Consider the following 26,484-nt stretch of genomic DNA (forward strand, 5'->3'; position numbering starts at 1 on the left):
CTACCACGTCCAGCAGCACGCAAGCCCCACCGGGCGCGCGACAGCCACGCAGACGGGCGGAGAGACCGCGCGGGCACCAACCCAGGGCCACGGCCCACACCCAGCCAGCCCGGGGAGGGAGGGCGGGCGGGGGGGCGGGGGGATCCACGCGCAGCCCATCCCTCCTCCAACCGCCCAGCAAAGGAGCCACCGTCACCCCCCCCCGGGACCCAGGGTGGTCCCCCGGGCCACCCGCGCGCCCATCAACCGGCCTTCAGGGATGGCAGGAGGGGACGCATCACCAACCCCACGCCTACACCCACCCCCGCCCGCCCACCCGGACCACGAGCCACAGCCCCCCAACCGGCACGGCACGCCACGGGACCCCCAGCGGCCCACCAAGCCCCAGGCAAGGCAGGGTCCCCCGCCGGTGCAGGCGACACCCCGCTGATACACCGGCGCCCAGCCAGCGACCCGCGACGGAGCGCAGGGCGGACGCCCAGCCAGAGAAGAGAGGGGAAGGCGGAGGCAGGAGAACGCCCAGGGACTGCCATGGGGCGACGCAAGATCGGAGACCCGACCCCCCAACCCACTCCCGCGGCCGGCAGCCGAGGCAGAGGGGAGGCCACACCCCGGGAGCCACGCCATATAGAAAAAGTGTGGGACCCACCTACCACCCTATTACTGTGGCTGCCAGGTTCCCGACTGGCAGCCATCACCCAGCACCGTGATGGGGGTGTGAGGGGAGGGTAGTGCAATGTATGCATTAAAATAGGAGAGCTTGGCTATAGACAAGTTTCCTGAGCGAAATATGGGCGCCGCCATCTAGGAAAATGTCTGCTTCGCACTTCCGGTCCGGTTGAGAAGCAGTGTATTAGCAGTGTATTGACGACGATAAAACTACGAAATCAAGCCAGAGCAACCCATGGAATCTTCAAAAATTGATTCAGCACGACCTAGATGACACGTAGATGAGATTGGATAGCAGTTCGTGTCACTTCGTTGATCATTCGTGGACAAAATTATCAACAACGGTCAGCCTGTGTTAACGTGAGGAATGGATTGATACTACGGCCATTAGTGACCAAAATGTGGTGAAATTACAAGTTATATTACATTTGCCGACTGCAGAAGGGCTGACATGGATTGTTTTGTTACAAGGAAATGCTACAAGGTTATGTACATATGATGTTAACACAGATAGTATGTCATTCTTTTTTTTTTATTGCAGGCATTGATCGCAATAAAACATTTAGACATGATTCCATTTCTTGTTTTTTTTAAAACGATTGGTGCACTCCAAAACAGGTCAATAAATCACATTTATAAAAGTATTGCAAAAATAGCATACGAGAATGTGATAGCAGACCGCAGAGCTCCGGAGCCTCGTGAACAAATAGCGACATCACGGAGGCCCTTGGCGGCATTTAGATGTGCTTTTTTCCCGTCCTCGGTAATTCCAGCTCCAATAGCATATATTTAAAGATGCTGCCGTTCACAAGTTCGTAGTTGGATCTCGGCGATCTCGGCGAACCACAGTCTGTCACAATTCCTGCCTCTCTCTCGGCCTCTCCCGGGAGTCGAGCTGTCATCATCATTGTGGAACGCAAACGATATATGTTCGATATATGTCCATCAACGTACAAGTCAAGTTGTCTTCCCTTTTATAACAGCGTTTCCCAGCTGTAAACAAACGAATAAAAACTTGTAACACTTGGATTTATGCGGTGCGTTCAAACACGATTAGCAACAGGCGGATAGCAGCAGTAGCAGAAGCTAGTTGTTGTAAAAACAATTAAACTTCGTAATTACAATCATCATCGTAATATCAATAGCAAAGGCAACAAGTCGTTTCATGCGCCAGATTTTAGGTTTCTTATTTTTAGAGCACATTACCTTCCATAACAGCGGGGGCATGACTGCAGGAGCTGTCAGTTTTGTACATCTCCTTCCGTCCCTCCTGTATGACGAGTACGAGCACCCATGGTTTGGAAATCGACATGGTACGAAGCATGGAGGCCTTGGCTTGGTTCTCCACCCGCCTACATCAAAATAACATTCCCGGGATCTTGTATAAAGACCTTCCAACTTCGATTCCACCGCCATTGACTTCAATGGTAAACAGGCGGAAACGGAAGGGGAAGGAAGACATAAGGAAGTAAACCGGTACCTCGAAAATTTGTCTATACACAGGCGGCAATCTAGTCCACCAATTGGATCACGCGCTGGCACACCGGGTGCACCAATAAGAACCTCGCGTTGATGTGTCAATCACGGTGCTGCCGCCAGACCCCGGTGACGCTACAATATTCTGACAGAATAGCCAACGACGTCATGCATTAAGAGAGACAATAGCTAATTAATATGCCACCCTGTGGTCTGGGGTGTGAATTGCAACCTGTCAAAATGACGGGCGGACTTCAGTTTTTTCCGTCACCGTTTTAAAAAAACGGTCAACGACGGAAAATATCCGGTTAACGCGACCCCTGCTTGAATGTATAGTAGACCCCTACTCCTCTCCTCCTGTCATCACTTGATGTATACGTGGACTTTGGTTAAAACAAAAAAGAAAAGAAAATGTGATGAGTACTTCAAGGTGTTTGTGTTTTTGTGTATATGTATTGCAATTTGTGTAGCACATATTTTTGGGGAAATGTACTCGTGTAGAGTATACAGTTGTATAGCTTGACATACATTTCTTCATGCGGAGAATTTTTTTTTTTTTGGGGGGGTTGTTTTATATTTATGTATGTGTGTATCTCGTCTCCTGTATGTCAAGGTGACAGTAGAAAATGCCAACATCTGATAGAAATTGATAGTCACTGTTTGTTGTTCATTGAAAACGTTTGTAAATAAACATGGTAAAAAAAAAAAAAAAAAAAAAAAGATAGGGTGCGCATTTACTGGTTGCGAGCCAATTGCAGTCAACAAACTGCTACATTTTACATTCAAATTATAGATCTATGTTTCTATTCAGCTCTTACCTCACAAGTGAATCACTGAAGGGCATTTGCGGGTACTCATTTTATGAAGCTAAATATATTGTGGAAAGAAAATTAATATCATCAATGATAAATTCCAAGCCCATCCCGTTGACATTGCATATGTCTACACTCCGACAAGTTTAGGGGGCTTCTTGCAGCTGTTATTATGTCCAGGTGAAAGTGTGGATAGTGGGAGGCAAAGAAAGACAGAAGCGTCCCGGTAGATGACTCGTTTTTCTGTTGGCTTGTCCTCATCTACAGATGATCAAATTTGGGGGCTTGGATTTACTCTCTAAATACACATCCAGATGTTTATTTGCGGTTTTCTTTTGGCAGACAACCTCGAACAGATTGTGCCTCCTCAGTGCTGACGCATGACTGCTGACATGGTGACAGATGGGATTCTGGATGCCCAACACTCCTCCCATGGTGGCGTCTGATAATGGAAGTTCACTTTAAGGTACAATTGGTGTTCAGTGGGATTTACTGTACAGTATATTCATTCATTATTTTCCATTGATGACGCAAATAGCCTTGCCTGTGAACACGCGCTATTTAGATGACAGGGCGTTTTCGTGCCAAGGCATCTGTGATGAGCTGGAACAAAAATGTGTTGACAGTAGGAATCTTGAGAGACCTGAGATCTCACCTGTGTCAGCTATCTTCTATCAGAGACGTCAATTCAGAAACAAAGTTGAAGGCGAGGGAAAAAGTATTTCCTTGGGTAGAGTATAAATCAGACAACACAATGTATTGATGATTTCTCAAAGGAAGTATCGTTTGCCATCTTAATTTTGAATTCAAAAGAAATTGTGTTGACTTTGATATTCTTTGTGCATGTTCAAAACGCACTGAACAATGGAGTCTGCATTACAGTACCGTACAGCGGATGATTCTATCTTAATGACAGGCGCTCGAATAAATGGTACATAAAGCGCTCCATAGTCAACATTATTTTGCAGTAGCCTGTGCCGGCTTTTTAAAAAAATTTTTTTGTTGATCTTCTTTTTTTTCCCCCTGAAATCTTGTATACCCTGAGTGCCAAATAGATGAGTGGCTAGAGTGTATTTCTCAGTGGTTTGAGGTTTGGGGTTCAACTCTCGACTTCCTATATGGAGTTTGCATGTTCTCCAGTTACTTTTGTGGGATTTTGCTGGTTATGTGCATAAGAGTACTCTACATTGTTGATTTGTCTGAATGTTATTGTGAGTGGTTGTTTGTCGATACTGTATGTGCCTTGCAATTAGCTGGCAACAAGTACTGAGAAACAGATGGACAAACGAAATCAAATGATATTTGTTCAGTCTTGGCGGATGTCCCGATTCTATTGAATGAGCCCAGTGAATTCTGGTTATAAACGGTAAGAACAGCAAACTGCCTATACCATGGTGTTCAAATACTTTTCAACAGTATTATTTCATATGGAGTTATAAAGTTGTGTCTAAATACAATTTAATATTGTGGACAAATATATTTACATGGTATTCCAATTTAAAAAAAAAAAAAAAAAAAACACCAATGCATACCATGGATGCGACTTAGTGAATTATTTAATGATAATTGTTTTCATTATTTTAATTATATTAGTTAACACCTGAAAATTCAGTAGCTTGAGAAATTTTATTATTCTTCAAGCACCTGCTATAACATTTTTTAAAGAATAGAAAAATAAGCTGGAAATACAGGTATTAAGATCAGGCCAATTTCCATGTATTGATCAATCTTCAGTTTCCACCTGAGCTTCCCGGTGCACAGTAGCCTTTTAAATGGTCCATATCAATTAAAAGCATTGCAGTTCAAGCATTGCCTGGCGCTTCAATACTTCGCAGTATGGGAATTGTGGCATTTGCTGTGTGGTAAGATGGGTGTCAGTAAAAGCAGCACCACACATGGAGGCTTTAAACCAACATGCTGAGATCAGGGGCCAGCCACCAGCAAGCTGTCATGCAAGCAAACAGGTGTTCGGTGCTTTAGTCACTCTCCAAAATTTTATGAGATTGTAACTTCTATAATTAAGATCATGTACTGTTTTTGCCCTAAGACTGGATGGATGAGTTGCAGCTGCAGCAATGTCGATTTGCTGTGTCTAATTTGAAAATGATTTCAAATAATTCCAACTACAGCATTCACAACAGCTACAACGTTTAACACGGTTGTGTGACAACCTGTGTGTAATTTTTGCAATCTTTTATTGTTGTTTCATTATACAACAATAAAAATTCAAAATAGTTTTAAATAGTAAAATTCAAAATACACTTCACTACTCACTAAAAATGATTTACAATCTAAAGTTGGCGACAAATGTTTTAAAAGTAACCACTTTATGGGTCTTTGCCTTTCTTTTTTGACATGACAAAGAAAAACGTTATCTACAACCCTGCCAAGTTTGAATTAATAAAAACACTGCTAAGAATATATAATAAGGATTGAAAATCATGAAAAGTGAGGCTGACCTGTCAGAAGTCAGACGCTGTAGACGTGTCTGCTAACCACTTCCAGCCCAAATACCATAATGTCAATCAACTACCTCTTCTTGTTCCGTTGTGGAAATTGGATGTTACTTTGTCTACCTTGTTCCCTATGCCTACTCAACTCAAACTCAATCTACTATGGCAGCAAACATTAACTACTGTCCCATTCCAACATTCCTACTACTGTACCCAAGGAACAGTAGTAGGAATACTGATATTATTGTACTGCCGCAGTCTAACTGAGTACTTTTGAGACCAAAACAAGATGATTATTCATCTCTTTGGGGGAAAAATAATGTTTTCCCTTTTCAAAATGAATTCAATATGTATAGGTTTTTAGAATTATTTGCAGTTATCAGTCCACATGTGCTTAGGTTGATTGGCACAAACAAATTTCTGTCTGGCTCGATCGGATTAGTTTTCAAATGTTGTGGCCACTGCTGACTTGTCGGGCTTCAGCGATCAGCCAAAGGTCAGTTTGTGACGCTTTTAAAATGCCGCCCAAGCCTTTGTCGGCAGTAAATGAGGCTTCTACAAATAGAACAAGTCGAAGCTGACATTTTGTCACTGGATGAGACTAACACTTAGCATTTTGTGCTATTTGAAATGAAAGTTCCTTATTTCAACTGTGGCTGCCCAAGAGACACTTGCAAAAAACCTGAAGAGACTTCAAAATTATAATTCAACCGTCCTGGTAGGCAAGATGGCATTGTAAATTGCAATAATACTAATAATAGTGTTCTTGCTTTGTGGGATGCTGTTCACAACAGTCAGTCACGACAGTGAGGGATATGCTACTATTTTTTTTATAAAGCGAGCTCTTGTCTAATCTTGTATCTGTTTCTGTCGTGTCCTGGTTGTATTGTATATACACTGTACTCTGTGTCTTATCTATTATATCCGGGGTCGGCAACCCTGCCTTAGCTCTGTTGCTACGTTACATCAATATTTAAATTCCGCTCAGCTCAACACAACACTTGCTACTGTATCAAAGGGTCACCCTCTCCAGTCATAATTTAATGATTTACAGTCTATTTCATCTGATTTTTGATTTTTTTGGTTTGTTCGGGAAGAGCCGGAATGATAATAACATAAAACGTAATTAAAAAAAAAAAAAAAAAGAAAATGGAAAAAAGAAAAACTGTAAGGTTTTATGAGAGTAATGGCGAACATCCCATCTAAATATGAAATTTTGGAGACTTTTTTTTTTTTTACAGAGTCATCCTCGATTTAAGCACAAAACAATTATCCGTACATGTCCAAAAGACAATGAAATGTACATAGTGAGATATTAAGATATCTCCCCACTAATCAGTATCATGCATATTGGTTTTGAGGACCAGGATGATAAAGTTAATTATCCTGTGTGTACAAATTGCCAGAGATTAGGTAATGCCATATGTTTATCATCACTATCCTGGAAGTGAAGTAGGGATAGACTATGAATTGATATAAAAATTAATGAAAAAGAGTCGTTATTATGTGAGCTCCTTGAGTAGATTGATGAAATTTTCTAGTAAAGTCATATTCACTTCAGACCTCACTAGTTTAAACATCATCCATCTCACTTAGACACGGAACATAAAGACGTCACCTTTATTACTAGGCCTAGCACAAGAATGCTGAATTATTTATTCTGTTCAGCTCTGGCACAGCAAAGATCTGAAGCATATATACTATTGTAATTATTATATATACAGTACTGTATTATATTTTAGCTTTGACGATTCTGCTATATAGCGGAGGGATGATACAAATAAACATCTTTTGCAATCGCATTAACTTAATTTTACATCCTGGTTGTTCTGTGAGAAAGGAGTTACTGTAATCAACAACCATTTCTTCATCTGCTCATTTGAAATCATCCTAACTTGATATTTTAACTAGATATTTAATTTGCCAAATGAATTTGAATATCATAAGGCAGGAAAGACATTTAATGTTCCGGTAGATGCTGGAACTTGTCAGGAAAGATGCAATTGATGGTAAATTGATAGTCGGTAAATCAGTTTTAATAAAATGTTTGTTGATTACTGTGTTTTCACAAATAGTGCCTGTCTGCTAAAGCCAAGGAAATTGTCTCCTCTTTTTCATCAGACAAAAATATAACGGTAACATTTCACGAGCATAAATGTTTGTGCACTTTACCATAAAACTTTCCCAGAAGGTGGATTCTGACCACATTTTAGGCCAGTTGCCTGTGCAGGGTTGATGATCAACTTATGTTTAATGTAGGAGTGTAATGGTACACTGAAATGACATCTGGTTCGCTTTTTGAAGTACTTTGTTCGGTTCATTTTCAGTACAAAAAAGGCAGGAAAAAAATACTTAAAATACTTTTGTTTTTAAAATTGTACACAATAGAACTTGTGTTCATAAAATTAAAATATATATAAAACAATTGTTACAATTTTAAAATCTTAAAATTATAGATAAAAAAAAAAAAACAGCTTAGAATTCTGAGCAGGATCAACGTTAACTTGGCAAATGTACGTTTTTTTGCTAGAGAGATTAACGTATCCACATTTTCTGCAGAAAGCACATATCTGGTTGGAATGACGATACAGGTAGTACCCTGGTTACGAACGAGTTACGTCCCTATGCTGGCGATGTAACCCGAATTTCCGCCTAAACCGGAATTAACCCTTTAAGTAACCCATAAATACCCTGTAAATCTCAAAATAACTATCCAAAAACATGTAATATACGTCATTGTACTGTCCTCACGAAGACATTGGATCTAAGCCCTTGCTAGATAGCGTGCTAAACTGTCATTTTTTCCCCCCTCTCTCTCACACGGCTGTGCGACTTCAATGTAGGAGCAAATGTTTTCTTCCTCGTGTATGCACGTGCGCGCTGCTTCGTTTGCCTTCTTCTTCGATTGTACATGCGCTCCTACTTGTGTGTGGAAGTAATAACTGCTCTACGCTTGCTGTGCCAAAATGAAAGCATACATCACAAAACAAAAGTCAACATTGTCATCAAATACACACTTCGCCTAAGGGCAGAACAGTCAGTCATATTAATAAAATAAGTAAAATAAGCAAATAAGAGCAGTGTTGGGAATAACGCCGTTATAAATAACGCCGTTACATAACGGCGTTATTTTTTCAGTAACGGGGTAATCTAACTAATTATTTTTTCTGCCATTACAATGCGCCGTTACCGTTACTGATGGTCAAAAGCGGTAGTTACCCACTTTGAATAAACTGAAGAAACTACCAGCTGTATCGAGTCTACTCTGCTCTGTTTATTTGTCATCCAAGACTTGGGGTGCGTTTAGGTTCATGGCAATGAAAATAGTAAACACACATAGCCTACCTTTGCAAGAACGATGGAGTTGCCGTTTGATATGGTCATAATGTGCAGGTCCTGCAAAACTGCTCGTAGCTTTGTAGCGATTTGTAATTTCGGAATCTCTTAGTAACATACACCAAATAATAAATACAGCAGAATGTCCATTTCGCGTAATTGTGGAAGCCCGTCGACATCTTTACTCCATTTGTCTTCTGCTTGCTCGTAAGGGACAACATTGTTCACATCCTTAATTTTGATCACATATATGTTCTTCGCCTTAGTAACGAGTTTGTCTCTTTATCGCACTCCAAGTTAAAGTTCAATGTCCCGCGAGCAAGACCAGCTTCCAATATGGCTGCGTTGTTGTCAAATCTCACGTGATCCCCCATTCTGTGACGTAAACGCTCGAGCCTAATAGCGCACGTACTTCATAGCCGGTGTTTTCACACACAAACCGGAACAGTGCGTGCACAAACACACACACGCAAAACAGATGCAGAGGGATATGATGGCAGAGCATTCAAAGGAAAATTTGTCCCTTACGAGGTGGAAATCTAAACACTATTTCAAGTTGGTCGAAATTAAAGGAAAGAACGTGTATGTAAAGTGTAATTTATGTCCCGGGGCAAAGGTTTTGTCGACATCTGTGGTAAGCATTTCAAATCTGTTTATTTTTGTTGCACTTCAAGTGTAGGATAAATCTGTTGCTGCTGAGGTGCAATAAATATTACAAGGTTCTATAACACAACTACCTGTCTGTTCTTTTCTATTCAACTGACTCGAATACTGCTCAGAAAATTTCAAATTCTTTGACATGCAACAACTTATTTTTAAAGTAACGGAAATAGTTACTTTCCCTGGTAACTAGTTACTTTTACTATAGAGTAATTCAGTTACTAACTTACTTTTTGGAAGAAATAGTGAGTAACTATAACTCATTACTTTTTTAAAGTAACGTGCCCAGCACTGACTGTTAGGTACAATAAGGTACTGTTCATGTGATTACCAAAAAAAACAAAAAAAACAAACAGACAAACAAAAAAAAACTGGAGACAAAATGGTGGACGAGCTTCTACTAATTATACTTGTAAGACACCAGATTGGTAAAAAAGGAGTCGTCTTGTTTTGTTGGAATTTAAATCCTGCACCCACTGCGACCCTATGTAGTTTGGAGACTCCTGGTTTAACATATTTGTGCATCATTTGTCGACATAACTATGGATTTATACACTTGCCTTTGTCCATCAGTAAGTTTAACTAGGAAGCAAAAAAGTATTCAACAGCGCCGGTACCGGCGATAGCGTCTCTAGCCGGCCGACCTACTGTTACAGACCCATTGTGTTATTCCCCCATTTCCACGATCGAGTGTAGGCCTATTTTTGTTTGTATTTAACAAACCCTTGAACGCATCCCTCTGTTGTTTTCAGGTTTGGGGTAGGCCTACAACCTTGTTTCCACAGTTGCGGACACTAACATCAGCAACAAAAAACCCACACACATTTCCAAAGATGGACTATGCACTCTCTTCCTTGGCTCTACGATCCAGTAGCAATTTAATTCCGTTATGTTTAGCTATTTCCAGCTTGCTATGTTGATAATTGCGATGTTTGTTTACTACTTTTTGTCATACTGCGAAGAAAGAGGAAGTGACGATCGGCCGGCCATGATATTTATGTCGTCAGTCATCGTGCTGTGACCCGGGAATTTAACGTGTGCTTTCACACACACCGCTTCCCGGGAAAGTCCTGGACATTATTCGAAAACGCGACTCGGTAAATGTCCGCATCATCTCTGTGTTAGTCAACCTGAAAAATTGCTTTCACATATAAGGGCTGCCTTTTTAAATCCCAGGATTTAAACGGTATTTAGTTGTATGTGAACGGGGCTGATATCATATGTAAAATGCAAGAGACAAGAAACAGGACTTGAAAGTTACGATTCAATGAACACAAATGAAGCCCAGCTGGTGGGAAAAGTAATCAAACCTCACCTACAGAAAACTGAATAGCAACATCTTGACATCTGTACTTCCATTGAATTTTCTGTACTCCTTTTCCTCATTAGCTTTGGTTATATTAGATTTATTTTAGCCGTCTGGATGGAAGCCCCACACCCTGGCTGGATATACCCTGAACTGGTTGCCAGCCAATAACAGACACCTTGATTTACTACTCAGTTTTAAAAGCAAACATCCAGAGAAATATCTGTGGCTCAGTCAGCCTTTTTCTTCTTTTCATGTGCCTCTTAGGATGATGGATGCCTGCTGAGGGCCCCCCTGACCTCTCATTGATAGATTGACGCACTTCACAGTGCAATAATCCAGTGTTTCAATGCGCATACATGGTCCCAACACAATTTGTCATTGACAGGGTTCACATTCAATCCTACCCCACCCCCCCAACCCCCCAGCTGCGTTAATTGTTTACTTTCTGAATTGATAGGCTCACAATCCCTTAGGATCGCAATAACAAGTGATGGTTTATAGCCATCTTACTAGCGCCACCACAAATTATTACCGGTACCTACTGAGTTGAAGTATCACAAGGTATACTTTGGATATGAAATCTGGGTTGTTTTGTGTCTTAAGAGGCATATTTTCCAGAAAATTTGAGTTGGGCAAATTAATTTTTGTGTACTCAACTACTGGCACTATAAGAGGGAGAGTTATTTGAGGTTGGTTACCCTCCGTCTTGGGTTCTCTGCTTTTTCTCCTTTCAAATAGTTAATTGCTGTGTGCCATAGGAACCCCCCCATAAATAATGCCGTTGGTATTTTCAATATTCAGGCACGCTAAGTGTCGTGTTGATGCTTTACCAGCCTCACCTATCAACAACTTGCTTTGCGTAAGGTTTCATTGTGGCCAAAGTAGTTTTGACAGACATCCTGTTGTTTATGCTGCACCAGGTGAAACAGTCAACTTGCCAACTTTGATACATGAAGAAAATGTAATCCAACATCCAGACAAGAAGCCAGTTAATTTGAAGTGACATCTGACACAAGTGGGTTCAAAACAATATTTTAGCCAGAGAGTAGAATTGTGTTGAAAAGTAGAAACAACGCAGTACTATGAGGGCTTGTTCTTCCTGACAAGGCCAAATCATCTTTGTATACTCGTCAGCTTCTGTTAGTGTCCAGAATTTGTTTGGATCATAAGAGGCGCTGCTGTAGGCAACATGTTATTTCTTTCTTCATTTTTTACTTGCAGCTGGTTGGGTGAAGCTAAAGCCCTGACTGTGGGTGAATCATTTGATTCACTTATTCCATCACATGACTTGGCTTTTACCAGGAGTTATTTTCTTTTGAGACTTGTTTCTTCCTATAAAGTGTGATTATCATCATTTCTCTTAATTGAGTTGAAAGATCGGAATTATTTTAATTGATAAGATTTGGTAAAAACTGGGTATTGCCCAAATTTCAACTGATTCGTTTGAATGTGATGTGGTACAATGAAACATTAAACAAGAGTTATTTTATTTTGAGAAACATTACAAGTAGAGTTGCACCAAAAATTTGAGACACTTGACTGAGACATTTGTGGTTTGGGTCTAAAACTAAGATGATTAAATGCTTTTAAATCTCTGTAGATATACATTGATCCCTTGCTATATCAGGCTGCACACTTCAGTCCATCGCGGATTTTTTTCAATTTGAAAAAAAAAATAAAATACAGTGTTTTATTTAAAAAGTATTATAGTACTTGTCCACAGCTTTTTTTCCCCTGACCCTCATTACGCTCTCTGTTGTGTGATAACACGTGATCACTTTGCATGCCAAGAAGCTATCGCTATTGGCCTGCTCCAGACCAATGAGAGCGGGGCAGTAGCCGCTCTTAACCAATGCCAGGGCAGCTTTTTCATATGTAGGAAAAAAAACTACGAGAGCAAAATGTCGGAGTTCTGGAAATATTTCAGTTTATAATCTCCGTCGAGTACAATGGCTGCATGCATGCAACATTTGCGGCCTGAAAGTTTCGAGAGGTGGAGTTAAATCGGTCAGTTTCAATACCTCGAACCTGATAAAACATTTGAAGATGAAACATGTGAACAAACACAAAGAGTTAGAGGCTGCAACAGCAGGACTGCTATCCAGAAGAAAGGAGCTGGACCGGAGCAACAATCCCTGGTCAGTTCAGTTTGTCTACTTCACTTTATTGTCTTTTACTGAAAGAAATGCTCCAGTAATTTGAGACCTGTTTCAAAAGTAGGGTTGCCACCTTTCAGAAATAGAAATAAGGGATGCTCCCCTCGCACCTAAAGCCGTACAGGCAAAAAGGGACATTCCCAAAACTCTTAAAATGCATAGAAATGTATCATTTATACGTATATATTCCGTATTGGTTCAATACCGAACGCGACTGATAATCCCCATTTCGGAACGATTCCTTATTTCAAAGGATGGGTGTCAAGCCTATTCAAAACTGCTTTAGAAGTAAGCAAAGTAAGCTAAGCTAAGTGGCTAAGTGTGTGTTGCTGCAGGTGCACATAGAGGGAGGCTAATAGAGAGACAGGATGCTTTAGTCAATTATTATGACTTATAATTACATGAAAGTTGCACTGTTTGGCCTTTGAGAGCCAAAATTCAAGAGTATAATAAAGTTTATTCATTATTCGTTCATTGTATTTTTACTTTCTTACTCTTGGTCTAGTATTTTACATATCTTAATTTCACGAATTTAGCACTATTTGAGAACCAACGGTTCATTTAACTATTGTCACCCATACTAGGTATGCAATAAAAAGTTGTACTGGATTCACTTGTATATATGTATATATACATTTTAAACAAAGTGATATCTATGGTATCGGCCGATACTGCAAAGCCAGGTATCGTATTGGGGCCAAAAAATGGTATCGGTGCAACACTAATTATAGTCTTGTACCTTATGTATGAAAATTAACTTTTTCATTGATGGTGCACCCTATAATTCGAACCGTATAGTCCGAAAAATATGTTAGTCTATGTAACCTAGTGCAATTTTCCGTAAATTACAACATATGCCGTATACTGCTTGGCAAACTTTACAATTTTAACTAATAGTAGCATATCCTCGCAAAAAAGTAAAATGAAAGAATACAGTATATTGTAGTTGTTTAAATCCATAAATTTCTTAATTTTAAAAGGATTCCCTCATCTATTTTCTTTTCCTACAAGGTTGCATTAAAATGTTTCATGTTGTATGACAATGAAAGGCCAGCACTGTGAAACTGTGAAATATGTTGTAACATCAGTGGCAAACAGGGAAGAAAACAATCATCTCCTGCCCGCATGTTCTGGCAACCCAGTTCCATTTTCATGATTGGCATGCAGATGGATCTTAATGTCCCTTGTTTCCGTTGCACTGACACTTCCATAATGTGTTACTAAGAGCTGGTGACCGTTCCACAAATGTGTGTGACATGATGCAGGATCAAGCCCCCTGTAAGTTAATGCGCACAGACGGCTACCATGATGGCACCTCATACTAACCTCCCTATTTCCCTCCCAACCCTTTAAATGTGGACACTGCATGGAGCTCTCCATCACTGTGAGTGAGTGTGGCCAGGTCCCGAGCAGACACCGTGAAATGGGTACGCCTCTGGATCAGGGAGCAGACCACTCAGCCCTCACTGCCCAGAGCTGCTCCATTTACCACGGCCCATTAGCATGATGACGCTCCGTGCGTTCGCCATTCATTCGTCCCTCGGCGCAGGGGGTGTCTGACCACGCTTACGTTCAAGGTTCTCCGCTCTGATGGTTCGCCAGTGCTAATGGCCTTGGGCGCTGCGGGCTGGTAATGACTATGAGCCACGCAAGACATGACGGATTGATAGTTCTGATTAGATGTGCCGTCTCAGGGAATGTGATGCTTTGGATTATTGATTTGTTTTGAGTACAATATTAATCTTGACACCAACACATATTGCTACTTAAAGGATCTTGTGCATAGGCTTTTGTTTTCTTTCCTTTGCTTTTAATTGACAGGCCACATCACTTATATTAAAAAATATTATTGCAATAGTATCATGAGGTTGCTTAATCGATAAAGTAACCTTTTCACAATCACAGCATTAACGCCTGTGAAACATCGTGCATTGTACGCACGCACAGTACATGCATTGCGTGGGTGTATGCCATGATGTAAAGGTCACCATAGCTGTCGTCCCAGTGATTTATTACCCTGCCAGGGGGGCTCCAGTAACCGCCGGCGTCCAACTCTGCGGCCACAGAAGTCACGCCACGAAGCCACATCGCATCAACGAGTAACACTGCTGCCCTGCTTTGCTTCACTGATGTTAGCTGACACATGACTTTGTCTTTGAGACTCGTTGTTGGAAAACTTGCAGGTCAAGTACTGCAACAAACGGGTCATGCAAAAATAGATTAAAACCCATGATGGGAAAGTGATGGTGTGTTTTGGAACCGAGTTGGTAAGTGTGGAACCACCTAATTTTGAGGTTTCTTATGTGTCGATTCAACAAACCTTGGCCCCAACAATGAAGCACAAGTAGTATGATATATACACTGTATATACAGTACATACATAAATACATACAGTAAAAATATTTTTAACGAAACAAAATTTATATATTTATCAAAAAAATTTTTGTGGTTTGATTACTTTTGTTACTTTGTCTTTCCTAAGTTGTTTAAAAAACAATTCACGGTAGTTGACTATTAAAATTATTTTTTCTTTTTTATTTTAAAACGATTATCAAATCAGAATTATATACAGTGGTACCTCTACTTACAAATTCTGTATCTCTACATAAGGAATTTTCAGGATAAGACACGCCTCAACGGGAAAATATTGTGTCATGTTACGAAAGAAATTTCAGGATGCAAAAGGCAAAATTGCAGTATGGGCTGCTACTCGAAACTCCCAGATTTACTGAACATAAAATACGTACGTATATCTGCTTTGCCAATGGCTAGTGCTTAACATCTTCCTGCCATCCATTGGCTAAGAGCAGGGGTGCCCAAACTAGTCCACATAGGTCTGCAATGGGTGTGGGTATTTGTTCAAACCCATCATGAGGGCAGCCTTTCACTAATCGGGTGTCTTACAAGTGTAATAACTTGATTGCAGTCAGGTGCTGCTTGTTTTAGCAAGAAGTTAACTGGATAAACTGTCTGCGCTCAATTGGTTGGAACAAACCACACAGCGGCCCTTGAGGACCAGTTTGCACACACTTGGCTAAGCGGGACCTCTACTGTATATGTATGTGTGTATCCCGGTGTCCTCTTCATTGGCTCCTCGTCTTCAGACAGCTTATATCATTTCACATGTTATTTTGGTGTTTTGGAGAGACACTGATGGCTTGGTAAACTTTTTAGCATGTTCTTTATGCTATACGTAATAGTTATGTTACGTTAACATACCGACCACGTTCGCATTACGTTGTTCATGCATCATGTAACATTATCATACCGGACACTTATTCAGCATGTTGTTCTTTATTGTATTTTTGAATTGCCTTTCAAGATGACATATCTGTTCTATGTGTTGGATTTTATCAAGTAAATTTTTCCCAAAAATGCGACTTATACTTCGGTGCGACTTGTAATGGTTTTTTTCCCCCCTCTTCATTGCACATTTTTGGGCTGGTGTGACTTATACTCAGGTGCGACTTATAGCCCCAAAAATACAGTACATGGAAAGCGCGTCTCTACTTATGGAATTTTCAGTTTACGAAACTACTTCCAGAACCAATTAATTTCATAAGCAGAGGTACTGTATTTACCACTGTATTCATACGACTTAGTTTCCACTATACAAAGTTTTGTACGATTTGACATTGTCTTTTTGAGACTTTTAATAGTATATCCATGAGTGTCTGTGTCCGAAAAGTATTATGTTTCATCATCGAGCGTTTAAGCACTAATACTATATTGATATAGTATGACCTTAACTGACTGAAGATGGTGTATTAATGCTGTGATGTTTCCCCCAGACATAAGCCTCATAATGTCCATAGTTTTATTAGATTGGGTAACTTTTTAATTCCGAGCATACTTGGTCTGCTTAGGGCCATTCTGGATTCCTTCAGTTCCCCTGTGTCCTTCTCACTGCTCCATTCGCAGAGCTGCTCGAGCCTCGGGGCCGGAATAACTCTCTGGTGACAACTCGCAGAGACATCTTCGTAATTTAAGGTGCAATTCCCCTTTTCCTAGGAGCTTTATAAAAATCTATATTGTGGTCATAAACAATACTAGCTTTCCAGTGAGGCTTCAGATTCTCCTTTTTATGTATGCAGAGAGTTATGATTGAGGCAAGCGCTCGTTCCTGAAAGGCCAAGCAGCAATCAAATGGAACCAGGACACTGTCCATGGCCCTTCAAATGTTGCTAAACTTTACCTGACCTTTTGCGGGGCGTCACATTTTCACTAGGGTGTCAATATTTGATCATTTATATTATACAATGCATCACTTTAGTTGAAACCACATGATTCATGAAAGAAATTGCTCAAATGTTTTGGGGCCCAGACAAATACAATACATTAATTGTAGGCTTTAAAAAAACAAATAATAGAAGATGCCATTCTTGATTTCTTCGTCGTCACTTATACGGTAGTTTAGTGATTCACTCAATGATTGTGTATGTGGAATTGAGGCTGGTTGTCTGCCTATACAGTGCTGCTCAAAAGTTTGTGAACCCCCTCAACATTTTGGAATTTTCTATTATTTCAACCTGATTTCCTAATCAATCAATTCAGTAGTTTTTTTTTTGTTTTTTTAACAGTTGTGTTGTCGAGACTAAATTAAAAAGAGTTTTCATCAACTGATGTAGGTGCAAAATTGAACTGTTTGGTCACAACCAAAACCGCCATGTCTGGCGAAAAGTCAACACTGCATACCACCAAAAGAACCTTCTCCCAACAGTGAAGCATGGAGGTGGGAATGTCAAGATCTGGGCTTGCTTTTCATCCTCAGGACCTGGACAACTCCACATAGTCCAGGGAATCATGAATTCTGAGGAATATTGTCAAATCCTAGAACATAACCTGACGCCATCTGTTTTGAAGTTAAAGCTTGGCAGAAGGTGGATCATGCAACATGATAATGATCCAAAGCATTCCAGCAATACAACCAAGGAATGGCTGAAAAAGAAGAAGATTCGTGTTCTGGACTGGCCCAGTCAAAGTCCTGACCTAAATCCCATTGAAATGCTGTGGCGGGACCTGAAGCGAGCAGTTCATGCCAGACGCCCATCAAACCTCTCTCAACTGACTGCGTTCTGCAAGGAAGAATGGGCAAAAATCCCCCAAAGTAGATGTGAGAGGCTGATTAGTCACTACAGAAACCGTTTGGTTGAGGTAATCTCTGCAAAAGGAGGCGCAATATCCTATTAACTGAAGGGGTTCACATACTTTTGCACACATGATATCTGAGTTTTTCTTAAATCAACCACTTTTGTTAAATAAAGAATGACAATATAACTATTTCTTTTGTTTCAGTCCATTATTTGGAATGTCAGTATTGTGGATTTGGGTATAACTTAACATTTAATAAGGTTATTTTAGTTTTTTTTACAAAAAAATCTGACCATTGCTGTGGGGTTCACAAACTTTCGAGCAGCACTGTATGTGTAGGTATAGGAGTACTGAAGACAAAACATGTCATGTCATGGGAAATTTACAACTCTTCCATTTAAAACAATAAATTTCAAAACTCTCTGAGGTTATTCAGTCCAAATTGACACAGCACAGTTATAACACTGGTTGAGATTATTCGGTTTCATTGAACCACAGAAAATGGGCTTTTGTTACCACGATGCCCAGGGGCAAACCTAAGGCGCTGGAAATAGGCGAGCAGCTAGTTCATAAACAGCCTAGAGTTTGAAATGAGGATTGCACTCTTGGATCTGCACGTGTAAACGAGGTAATACAAATGGAACTTTATGAATATCTGCTATTGTAAGCCCCAACTAGTTAGGCCTTTAGGTAGATTAAATGTAGCAGTGTCAAGATTTCTGATGGGTACTTTAAAGAATATGGTTACCTGCTTTAAAATACATTGTGCAACACACCAAACCACTTGTGGCTCAGCCACTCCACTGATTTTTACTGCACAGGTTCCATATGACACGACACAGTAGCTACAAAAACACTTGTTTACCTCTTCTCTTGCATGCCAAATGATTTGACTCAAGTCTCAGTTTCAGTTAAGTCTATTTTTTGCAGCAAAGGCTAATTGCTGCTGAGACAATTTGTGCTAGTGTGGCAGCTCACTGTGACAGTTCCTTATGTGTGCGACTAAAGAGGCTGCAGGCATTATTCCACTTCAGCCTGACACTGCTGTCTCTTCCAATTCCTTCGCATTGCATTAGTCATTAAGCTGGGCACTGACACCCCCCCATCATATCACCGTGCTAATCGTATCCAAGCACCCATTATACAGTATACTTATGACCACATCATTAGCACCCCCTCACAAACACCCTCTTACTTGCTGTCACTGTGATTTTACTGTAAATCACAGCTTCAACGTTGCCGCTCATCCATCACATGTTTGTCCAGGTAAATGTACTGTATATGGACAAATGATGTTCACAGCATTGTGATTCATGTCACCGTGTTATGATCTCACAAAGTTATTCCTATTCAGGCAGACAGGGATTCTTGGCAGGGGAAATGCCACTGGTGGTGCTTAATTTGGTTCCTAAGCCTTAAATAATGACAATTTTGACCATACTTCAGCCAATAATGCTCGAGCAGAGATGTGCAGTTCGCTAGCATTTGCTGTGTCCCGGTTTAATGATGAGTTGGACCAAACAAACTTTTCTTGAGTTAAAAAAAACAACACAAGTTTACAGAGGTGCTGAGTAGACAATTTTCAAACAAGTTCCATCCAGAAAAGTGGATTCACAATTTCAAACATAGTTGCAAGTATTCTTATACGCACTCACCCAACACAATTTTCCACCATTGTCACACCTTAAACAAATGATTGTTCTGTTGCAAAGCAAGATCCTGACTCTCCTGAGCGTTATAAAATTGACAGTCCAATTCCATCCATCCATCCATCCATCCATCCATCCATCCATCCATCCATCCATCCATCCATCCATCCATCCATCCATCCATCCATCCATCCATCCATCCATCCATCCATCCATCCATCCATCCATCCATCCATCCATCCATCCATCCATCCATCCATCCATCCATCCATCGAGGCAGTCGACTAATGGTCAATGTGCAGACGCGTAGCAAGCCACCCCGGCTGGACTCTAGTTCAATTGGTTGACATACTGACATATGATCAGCATGGATAGTTAGCTCTGATTGGCTCAAATGCCCATGTTTCGGTGACAACAACAACAAATAAAAAGAACAAGCTTGTCGAAAGGGCAATGCAATGGGAAATTGATCAGATCTTTAAGAGAAATGAAAGAGTTGAAGAGACTTATTTAATTTAGTTATATTTTATTTGCTCTGATGGGGAGGTTCGGAGCATCTTCCATGTTATAATGCCTGACCCCAGAAATAATGAACAGAAAATTCTAAATTTGAAAGCTTTATGTTGTCCTCATACATAATATAATAAAAAAAAAAAGATACAATATTTTAAAATTTTTATAAATGTTCTCTAATTTGTATCAAAAATGATACATTACATTCAGCATTACATGCAGTTCTCGTGGTAAAACAAATATAACTAAAGTGAGATTGAACACAATAAGGTTTTAAAAAAGGTCCAGAGATGCTTGTCTCTGTTACGTTCGTGGGCAGAGAACCCCAAAGCAGGCACGTGAGATGGCGAGGATAGGATGTCAAACAATTTATTGAATACAGGACTGGGGGTTCTTGGCGTGGGGAGCCTGGCCGAAGATATCCGTTGATGAGAGGCATAGGAGAGATCCTAGGACAAAGCAAAAAGGTCGATGATCAGATAAGTATACTTGGAAATATTCACAACCTGAGCCATCACTAACAATGGACTGAAATAGACGATCCAGCGACGTGGTGGAGCTCTGGCTGGCTTATGTAGACTGTTTATGGTTATTGTTGACACCTGCAGTTGCACCACCCATCAGGTGCTGGTCCTGTAATGGGATGACAGACATACCCACACACTTGCCCATCACGGGGCCTGACAGTCTCAAATGTTTGGAAATATAGTAAATGTGCACTTTGGCCCCCCATGAGTCATCACCTTATCGTGGTGGAGGGGTTTGCGTGTCTCAGTGATCCTAGGAGCTATGCTGTCTGGGGCTTCAAGCCCCTGGTAGGGTCACCCATGGCAAACAGGTCCTAGGTGAGAGGCCAGACAAAGTATGGCTCAAAAAGACCCCTTATGATGAGCAACATTAATGAACCCCAGTTTCCCTTGCCCGGACGCAGGTTACCGGGGCCCCCCTCTGGAGCCAGGCCTGGAGGTGGGGCTCGAAGGCAAGCGTCTGGTGGCCGGGCCTGTTCCCATGGGGCCCGGCCGGGCTCAGCCCGAAAAGGCAACGTGGGTTCCCCTTCCCATGGGCTCACCACCTGTGGGAGGGGCCAAAGGGGTCGGGTGCGTAGGGAGTTGGGCGGCAGCCAAAGGCGGGGGCCTTGGCGGTCCGACCCCCCAGCTGCTGAAGCTAACTCTTGGGACATGGAATGTCACCTCTCTGGCAGGGAAGGAGCCTGAGCTGGTGTGTGAGGCAGAGAAGTTCCGACTAGATATAGTCGGACTCTCCTCCACACACAGCTTGGGTTCTGGTACCAATCCTCTCGAGAGGGGTTGGACTCTCTTCCACTCTGGAGTTGCCCATGGTGAGAGGCGCCGGGCAGGTGTGGGCATACTTGTTGCCCCCCGGCTTGGCGCCTGTACGTTGGGGTTTACCCCGGTAGACGAGAGGGTAGCCTCCCTCCGCCTTCGGGTGGGGGGACGGGTTCTAACTGTTGTTTGCGCTTATGCACCGAACAGCAGTTCAGAATACCCACCCTTTTTGGAGTCCTTGGAGGGTGTGCTAGAGAGAGCTGGGGACTCCCTCGTTCTACTGGGGGACTTCAACGCTCACGTGGGCAATGACAGTGAGAGCTGGAGGGGCGTGATTGGGAGGAACGGCCCCCCCGATCAGAACCCGAGTGGTGTTCTGTTATTGGACTTCTGTGCTCGTCACGGTTCGTCTATAACGAACACCATGTTCAAACATAGGGGTGTCCATATGTGCACTTGGCACCAGGACACCCTAGGCCGCAGTTCGATGATCGACTTCGTAATCGTGTCATCGGACTTGCGGCCGCATGTTTTGGACACTCGGGTGAAGAGAGGGGCGGAGCTGTCAACTGATCACCACCTGGTGGTGTGTTGGCTCCGATGGCGGGGGAAGATGCTGGCCAGACCTGGCAGGCCCAAACGTATTGTGAGGGTCTGCTGGGAACGTCTGGCAGAATCCCCTGTCAGAAAGAGTTTCAACACCCACCTCCGGCAGAACTTCTCCCTTGTCCCGGGGGAGGTGGGGGACATTGATCCGAGTGGGCCATGTTCCGCACCTCCATTGTTGAGGCGGCCGATCAGAGCTGTGGCCGTAAGGTGGTTGGTGCCTGTCGTGGCGGCAATCCCCGAACCTGCTGGTGGACACCAGTGGTAAGGGATGCCGCCAAGCTGAAGAAGGAGGCCTGTCGGGCCTTTTTGGCCTGTGGGACTCCGGAGGCAGCTGACAGGTACCGGCTGGCCAAGCGGACTGCGGCCTCGGCAGTCGCCGAGGCAAAAACTCGGACATGGGAGGAGTTCGGTGAGGCCATGGAAAACGACTTCCGGACGGCTTCGAGAAAATTCTGGTCCACCATCCGGCGTCTGAGGAGAGGAAAGCAGTGCACTATTAACACTGTGTATAGTGAAGATGGTGTACTGCTGACCTCGACTCAGGACGTCGTGAGTCGGTGGGGAGAATACTTCGAAGCCCTCCTCAATTCCACCGACACGCCTTCCTTTGAGGAAGCAGAGTCTGGGGACTCTGAGGTGGGCTCTTCGATCTCTGGGGTTGAAGTCACTGAGGCGGTTGGCAAGCTCCTCGGTGGCAAGGCCCCGGGGGTGGATGAGATCCGCCCGGAGTTCCTAAAGGCTCTGGATGTTGTAGGGCTGTCATGGCTGACACGCCTCTACAACATCGCGTGGACATCGGGGACAGTGCCTCTGGATTGGCAGACCGGGGTGGTGGTCCCCCTTTTTAAAAAGGGGGACCGGAGGGTGTGTTCCAATTATAGAGGAATCACACTCCTCAGCCTCCCCGGTAAGGTCTATTCAGGGGTGCTGGAGAGGAGGGTCCGTCGGGAAGTCGAATCTCGGATTCAGGAGGAGCAGTGTGGTTTTCGTCCCGGCCGTGGAACAGTGGACCAGCTCTACACCCTCGGCAGGGTCCTCGAGGGTGCATGGGAGTTCGCCCAACCAGTCTACATGTGTTTTGTGGATTTGGAGAAGGCGTTCGACCGTGTGCCTAGGGGAATCCTGTGGAGGGTGCTCCGGGAGTACGGGGTACCGAGCCCCTTGGTAAGGGCTGTTCGGTCCCTGTACGACCGGTGTCAGAGTCTAGTCCGCATTGCCGGCAGTAAGTCGAATTCATTCCCAGTGAGGGTTGGACTCCGCCAAGGCTGCCCTTTGTCACCGATTTTGTTCATAATTTTTATGGACAGAATTTGCAGGCGCAGCCGAAGCGTTGAGGGGGTCCGGTTTGGTGACATCAGCATTGAATCTCTGCTTTTTGCAGATGATTTAGTGCTGTTGGCTTCATCAAGCCGTGACCTCCAACTCTCACTGGAGCGGTTCGCAGCTGAGTGTGAAGCGGTTGGGATGAAGATCAGCACCTCCAAATCTGAGACCATGGTCCTCAGTCGGAAAAGGGTGGAGTGCCCTCTCCGGGTCGGGGATGAGATCCTGCCCCAAGTGGAGGAGTTCAAGTATCTTGGGGTCTTGTTCACGAGTGACGGTAGGAGGGAGCGGGAGATCGACAGGCGAATCAGTGCGGCGTCTGCAGTAATGCGGACTCTGCACCGGTCCGTAGTGGTGAAGAAGGAGCTGAGCCGAAAGGCAAAGCTCTCGATTTACCAGTCGATCTACGTTCCTACCCTCACCTATCGTCACGAGCTTTGGGTCGTGACCGAAAGAACAAGATCCCGGATACAAACGGCCGAAATGAGTTTCCTCCGCAGGGTGTCCGGGCTCTCCCTTAGAGATAGGGTGAGAAGCTCGGTCATCCGGGAGGGACTCGGCGTCGAGCCGCTACTCCTCCGCGTAGAGAGGAGCCAGCTGAGGTGGCTCGGGCATCTGGTTCGGATGCCTCCCGGACGCCTCCCTGGAGAGGTGTTCCGGGCATGTCCCACCGGCGGGAGGCCCCGGGGACGACCCAGGACACGCTGGAGAGACTATGTCTCTCGGCTGGCCTGGGAACGCCTTGGGATCCCGCCGGAGGAGCTGGTTGAAGTGGCTGGGGAGAGGGAAGTCTGGGCTTCCCTGTTAAAGCTGCTGCCCCCGCGACCCGACCCCAGAACAAGCGGAAGATAATGGATGGATGGATGGTGCACTTTGGACTTATTTGTTTTCATTTACCTATGTTAGGCTACCTATTTATTTCCTTATAATGTTTGCGTTATCTTCAAAACATAATGTATTTCCCTGTGCATAATATAAGTCATTTGTACTTATTTTTGATAATATGTTGCTTTTTTCTTTTAATAACATGTCATTTTTTACATTATCTTCAATTTTAATGTACTGTAAGTCCTATGTTATTAGTTAAAATTGAAGTTTTGCATTTGGATGCGGGGAAATAAGGGAAAATACAAATTAGGAGATGGAAGTTGTGGTTATTGTATTGTGTTTTTGTTCACTGTTATTTTGCATGTATGCCTTGTTTCATTAATTGTAATGCATGTGAAAAACCTGCTGTGTGTTGGGTGTTTTTTGTGTGTTATAGGTACAACTGCGCAAAGCAGTTTCTTTGCATTTCTGTGGTTTTAGGAGGTTTGACCCACCTCCTTCTACTATGTCACAGAGTTCTGGCAAGAAATTCTAGCCATAGGATACTAAATTGGTAAAATGGTGTTGTACTTGTATAGCACCTTTCCACCTTTCAAGGCCCTCAAACACTTTACACTACATCACCATCCACCTACTGGTGAAACAGCACCAGGAGCAACATGGGGTTCAGTATCTTGCTCAAGGATACTTAGACAAGTACATCAGGCCGGAGAATCGAACACACAATCCCTGGGTTTGGGGACAACTACTCTACCACTGAGCCACACCACACCTAAATTCATTCGTTTCGGAGAGGCTTACGTATCATGAATTGCATTTTACATGTGAATCACCACATTTTTCTGAATGCTACTAAAACACATTTGATTTGCTGTCATGTACTCTGATTGCCTGTCTTTATTTGTAGTGTTTTTTCACCTCATAGTGGCGCTTAATTATAACTAGTTTGTTATACAGACATTATCACATGACTACATGACGTCATAGCAAAAAGCGCTAAAAGACGGGCTTCTGTAGCCATTACCTGCCATTTCATGTCACTGTTTATGCCTTGATGAAGAATATAAAAATACTAGGGCTGTCAAAATTATCGCGTTAACGGGCGGTAAATAATTAAAAACAAACTAATCACGTTAAAATATTTGACGCAATTAACGCACATGCCCTGCTCAAACAGATTAAAATGACAGCAGAGTGTAATGTCCGCTTGTTACTTGTTTTTTTGGTGTTTGGCGCCCTCTGCTGGCGCTTGGGCCCAACTGATTTTATGGCTTTCAGCACCATGAGTGAGCATGGTGTAATTATTGACATCAACAATGGCGAGCTGTTAGTTTATTTTTTTGATTGAAAATTTTACAAATTTTAATAAAACAAAAACATTAAGAGGGATTTTAATATAACATTTCTTTCACTTGTACCAACATTTATCTTTTAAAACTAAAAGTCTTTCTATCCATGGATCACTTTAAGAGAATGTTAATAATGTTAATGGCATCTTGTTGATTTATTGTTATAATAAACTAATACAGTACTTATGTACCGTATGTTGAATGTATATATCCGTCTTGTGTCCTATCTTTCCATACCAACAATAATTTACAGAAAAATATGGCATATTTTATAAATGTTTGAATTGTGATTAATTACGATTAATTAATTTTTAAGCTGTAATTAACTCGATTAAAAATTTTAATCGTTTGACAGCCCTAAAAAATACTGTATATAAAGCAATGCATTATGCATTGAATTTATATAGTGCTCTTCTAGACACTCAAAGACACTTAACATTGTATTCCATTATTCACTCACACTCTCCCATTCACACACACATACATTCATACAAATATGGGTGACTGCACTGGGAGCAAATCAGGGTTCACTGTTTTGCCCAGGGACAATTCGACAGTCGGAAGTGGTAGCCAGAAATTTAACCGCTGATCCATCGGTGCTATGGGACAACTCACGTTACCATCTGCACCTCTGCTGCCCCAATAAAGTAATCAAGTATTAATATGGTTGAGGCAGTACTTACATCACAAATACATACAGTAATTTCATCCCTGTGTTATCAGATATCGTATTACCAAAGGGTAGAAAATGAGTGGATCATTTTAATGTCATTTCCTCTGTAAATAAATTATTACTTTGCATAATTTCAATAAGGACGAGCATGTATGATCGTTTCTTTCTCGTTAAAAAAAAAAAAAAAATTAGAAATCATGGAAGTGTTTAACTTTCAAACAGGAATGTTTAGTGATTCAGTTTCTGTATTTACAGCTTGTGACACTAACTACTGAATACATCAGGCCATCCA

This window comes from Corythoichthys intestinalis, chromosome 2, assembly GCF_030265065.1.
Source record: "Corythoichthys intestinalis isolate RoL2023-P3 chromosome 2, ASM3026506v1, whole genome shotgun sequence".
NCBI classification, from domain to species: Eukaryota; Metazoa; Chordata; class Actinopteri; order Syngnathiformes; family Syngnathidae; genus Corythoichthys; species Corythoichthys intestinalis.